A 5921-nucleotide genomic window follows, 5' to 3' on the forward strand; every position below is an offset into this window, starting at 1 on the left:
TTGCAATTGCTATATTTTGCTTATATTTATATGATAGTGACAGTTAAAACATTGCGGGGTTTACTGAATTTGTTTTGAGATGACAGCCTCTCGGAGCAGAATTATAAACCATTCTAGTTGTACATAAGGAAATTCTTACATCTAGGTTTATGTTTTGTGCCCTGTTCCTCGGTCCCTCTATCATACGATCAAATATGGCTTCTGTTGTCTTGTCGCAAGATTTTCAAGTTCAAACTCGTGACGCAGTTAAACCCTTACCCAACCATTCAAAGTTTGACAAAGCGAAGTAAATTCTTTAATAAACTTTCAAACTTCAAGTCGTCATAGGGTGAGCAGTGAAAGTTACATTACCCGAGGTATTTCACAATAAGTTGATATTTCGGTATTTCGATATTCTTAGAGTAATCCGCGGTGTTGCTTACATCATTTATTTCTGGAAACAGTGTCACTTCTTAGTGCGGACATGACAATGCTCATCTCTCATCAGACAAACTCTCTTACAGACAACGGCATGTTGGGATAATAAGCTTTCTAAATTGAAGCTTCATGTGTTAAGAGAAACTATGAGCTTGCATCGGCTCAGGCATCTTCCTTGTAAATATAAAGTATATCGATTACTCATATGTCCCTGTTTTCCGACATGTGTGTATCACTTCAAAGTGTGTATTGGTGCGTTTGCAAAGAATAGAAAACATATTTTGTCATTGGCAGTCGTACAGACACGAAGGTTGACGCGGACTTGAAAATTCCAGAGTATCAAGAAATGGTCTCTGACTTTTCACTCAATGCAAATCATACCGATAAATCACGCTGAACGGGGCAGAAAACATTTCTCTCATAAACCAGTTTTCTGAGGTTATCAAATGAAATTGGTGTGTGTCAATGACTGACGGTCATAATCAGTTTGCGCTTTTGGACACTATAATGCTGACTGTCTAAGTGTGGGGGATGAGAAATAGCAGCAACAGCAGCAGATGACTATATCATAGGGCCTACAAGGCAGACAATCGGCTGGGGAGTAAAGTTCGGCCAAATTAATCAATTTAATCAAAGACTCCCGGGAAAGTTTTCTTGAGGAACTATAATTTAACTTGACAGCTATAGCTAGATTTGTATCGATTTTATTCATACTTTACCCATATACTCATATGTTTAACACATTGATATATTTCAATGAAATTTCAATATCATATTTGTTGCAAACCTAAGCACTTCTAATCGCCTTATTCAATTGAATTAAGTTAATCGTCAAACGTAGATACAAATGCACTAAGGGAAATAAATTGTTTATACATATGTAGTTTGTGCCATAGACTACAATATACATTGAAATGACACTTTACGGTCAAATTCAAAAATAAAGGTTCTTGTATACAAACGCCCTTCGAATCACCATATTTAAAAGGTGAAGTCAATGCACATCAATTGTTAAGTATTTATATAAATGCACATATTTAGCTAGTTTTGTATTGGATAAAATTGTTCACAGTCGGCACCATAGACAACCATGCACAGTAAAATGACACTTTTGGGTGAAATTCCAATATGACGTTTCTTGTACACAAATGCCTGTTAATCACCATATTCTAATGACGTACATTCTTATCAATTGTTTATGATATATAAATGGAAGGAATAGCTAGTTATATATTCGAACCAATTGTTCAAAGTCTGCACCATAGACAACCATGTACAGTGAAATTATTCTTTTGGGTGAAACTCAGAAATCAATTTCTTGTTTACAAATGCCTGCTAATTACCATAATCAGTTGCCTATAATATATAAATGCAATGATGTAGCTAGCTTTGTATTGGAAAAATTGTTCATAGTTTACGCAATAGACAACAGTGCACAATGAAACGACACTTTGCGTGAAATTCCAAAATCAAAGTCCTTGTACACAAATGTTCCTCTGATCACCATGTTCAACATTTACATCGATTGTAAGACATATATAAATGTACAGATACATCTAGTTTAGTAGTGGTACAGACTTGTTTACAGTTTTAATCACAGAAAACCTTGTGAAGTGAAACGACACATTTAGGTAAAGTTCAATTACCAGTCAGATGTCTTGTGCACAAACGTGCTTTCAATCACCGTATTTTAGTCAAGTAAATTTATGTTTCGAATTAGATCTACACAGCAGCTGATTTTATATGCGTCTATATCCTTTATTAGTTCCACCTTTGTTTGGAGTGCGTGTGGTTACGGTCCTTGTGGAGGGACCGTGGTGTGGTACATACACACATATCTTTATCTATCTTTTTATTAGGTCTCCAAAATGTTCTTGCCAATGGGGGTGCTCTGAAAATTTTGGCCTACATTGTGGGTGGCTGCAAAAAAATGGACAGATGTTTTCTCTTCCGCCCGCGCTCCCCGACAATTAATTGTAGTCGTTCCCTAATTTCACACTTCATGATTCCAAGCTCCAGTAGGCATCGGAACATTGTGTTCACTGTAGTTCGCAACTTTTACCAAGTTGAACTTAATAACATCTGCAATGACGGTAACCACCATATTTGATATAAACAAGCTTTTTATCTGCTGTCAATTTCAGATATTTTTGCACTCGACTGTTTTCTCAACTTTATCTAGATTTCTACATACACTAGTTTATACGTCAATTGGAAGTTTCATCCATTTCTTTAATAATAACAAATGCAACAATTGTGAAAGATAGCAGTAATGATCGCATTTATTCTTTATTAAGTAAAAAGATTGTTACGACAGAACGAAAAGGCGGGGAAGTGAGTGCTTTTTTCTAAAACTAATAACTAAAAAATCAAATGATAAAGTACAAACTATAAATGTTTACAGACTACTTATCTCAGCTCTAACGGCACAAAACTACATAACAAGATAATCACTGTATTACTCCAAAAAAAAATAACTAGACGACACCGTCGGGTAGCATACGCTATATGTAAATCACCTTAACATCAATTGCTATAGAAACTATTCTAAATATTCAAGTATGCAGTAAACCATATAACACGGCCTAAGTGGCACTCTGGTTGTGATCTGAGTGACCCCAGAGCGTTAAATTTGGGTGTGAGCTCAAAGTGTACAAAGTCAAATGATTAAACTTTACACTTCTGTCTTGCAATTCAACAGAAGTTTAGTTAACTTACCCATAGATTACATAGAACCTTATTTATCTACTAAATGGTTGTGCCAGTCAGTATCTCAACGTCACATAAAACGTCAGTATTACCTGTTGATTGCTTCGCTTTCTTCTTGTACACATACAAGGAGGATGTTGACGAATACAGTCAAATGAAGTGCGCGCGTCAGTCGTTCAATATTTATCTACTTCAGTTGACTTTATCAAAATCGTGACAGTTGAAATGTAACCGATCGAAGTCCTGTATGCTTAGCAATTTACAGACGTGACGACCTGGGCTGCCGAATATTTTGGTCTACTGGTCACAGTCTCTCTAGATTCTCACTCTCTCGGTTGGATGTCATTATATGTAACTGTCGGCTTTATTAAGAGCTTTAGATTTCATTAGAGACTTTACAGCAGTCACCCTCTTTGTTTGACATGTATCTTAAATTTTTCCTCCGAGAAAACAACTGAAGACTTTGAATCAGACCAGGAGATGCCTATACATTTAATCAGAAAGTTGTGGTTTTTCGAATCTGATGTAACTTCTTCCACCCTCGGTGGACATAATTGTTTGTGTAACTTTTTCAAGACATTACCCCAGCACAAACGTTTCATCGACTTAGTATATGAATGCTTGGTCGCGTGCTCACTACGTTGAAAGTCCATTGTGATCGATATCATCGTTAAAAATTAATACTCACATTTAGTTTTCCAGTGGGTTTCAGGTTTTATCGCTGTTGTGATAAAAATGAGACTGCGATAGTAAAAGGTTTTTTAATGTATACTGTATTAAAGGTAAGAACACACGAACATCATCCTCGATTAGACCACTATTATCAAGTGTTCTGATTAATATTTAGGGTTATTACACGAACTTTGGGCGATACCGCGTCGTATTCGAGTGATGCGTCCGTATTTTGACGAGTTGCGCAGCAACGAGTCAAAATGCGGACACATCACGAGAATACGACGCGGTATCGCCCTAACTTCGTGTAATAACCCCTTTATCATACATGCATGCTTTGGTTATGACTTTTTTCTACGGACGCTCCGAAATTAGCGACGAAATCTACTGAAATCGACCTTGCCTCCTCCTGACTGTACTTATAAAAAGTTGGTTGCTAAGGAGTGATGATTACGTATCACATCTTGATATTAGTCCGCTATTGGGCCATTCCACTTCAAAGGAGGGTTTATGGAACACTTTTAAAGCGAACAATTTAAATACAGTGGAATTTGACTGAGTGTCCGGTTGCCTTGCAGAGCTCGACAAGTCTATACGTTGCTTATCATTAGAAAAGTAAACATTTGCAACAAATTGAGTCTTCGGTGTCAGATTACACCTCCAGCGAACGTTTCCCAGACACTGTCTAGTCTACAATCACGACAGTTGTTTCAGCATGCCACTCACAAGCACACTGCACTACAAGTACACACATCATCAAAGTTTTCTTTCAGGTATTTATTTTGATTTGGGAACTTTAAGAAGTTGTAAACAAATAAATCCTACTTAAGATGCACCTTTACACTCCTCTTTTTCTTGCCTCAATTACATGACACGATTAAAAACTTTACTCAACGGACATTGATGAACATTTCACATGAACACAAGAAATACCACTAGGCTAAATGTTATTTCATACAGCCAGATTTTCTGCTTAAATGCATGAACTGTATTTTGGCATGTAATTTCTCTAGTAACGACATAGGTAAATTAGTCCAAAGCAAAGGAGATCGGCGAGTGTTCAGAGGAAATGTACTAAAAATAACTACTACGAAACACGAGAGACTCTCGACGTGATTATTTTGTATTTTGCTTCATGTTTGCTTATTTCCACAAATCTATTCCTGCATTTCAAAAGACTTGTCACCGTCAGTATTCCCTGCTCTGTGCTCACTTTCTTCTTGTGACTCGGCTGGACACGTCGGCATAATAGGAGGCTGAACCGTCGATGAATAGAAAGGACTCCCGTACATTGGGTTATAATATACGTAAGGGGGGTAATATTGGTTCATCTGTACGTACGGATCATAGTAGAAATAATTATGCGGTGGTTGTCGTTGAGGTAAAGCTTGAGACAGCTGACTACTAGTATCGACATGTGATACAGGACGCGGAATCCTAACTGCTGAACTTGAAGGATCAGCGTGTCTATCCTGACTGCGACTTGAATGCAAACTGTTCTGTATGGCCTGGTCGAGTTGCTGCTGTTCAACAGATGCATTTGACTATCTTCAACATCATCAGATGATTTATCTTCTGAACTATCACAAGTTGCACGACTTGTGGGGAACTTCACTGGAAATACTGGGTTCGACTCCAATTTTTCTTTGATTGGATTATTGCGAGGTTTGGCAAATACGCCGTCTTGTCGATGAGTGTTGTTGAACTCTTCAATAATCGCTCGAAATGTACCACTTGCAACTTCTATATTCTCGGGTATTTTTCCTTTATAATACTTCTGGAGTATAGCCTTGTCCGTTGCTAGTTCTTGGGTACGCACAACAACTTCACCAGCGCTGGTCAAAAAGAGGTATTTCTCTTGATTGCTCCGTATTAGGTGATCATGAACACGCTCTGAGAAGGAGTTCTTTATGCTGTTCTGTGCCTGACGTTTTATGTCGATGGTCTGCTGTTTGCTCTTGACATCACTTTTAGTTTTCTGTATTTGGACACAATATCATTCAGCTCTGCTTTTTTCGACTTCATGGCCCTTTGCGTTGACATCTCCGCACTGCTCGGCAGTTTTTACACGGTCCATTCGGACACTTGTCTCGCCTGTGTGACCCATACAAATGACATTTTCC

This window comes from Ptychodera flava, chromosome 6, assembly GCF_041260155.1.
Source record: "Ptychodera flava strain L36383 chromosome 6, AS_Pfla_20210202, whole genome shotgun sequence".
Classification (NCBI taxonomy): Eukaryota; Metazoa; Hemichordata; class Enteropneusta; family Ptychoderidae; genus Ptychodera; species Ptychodera flava.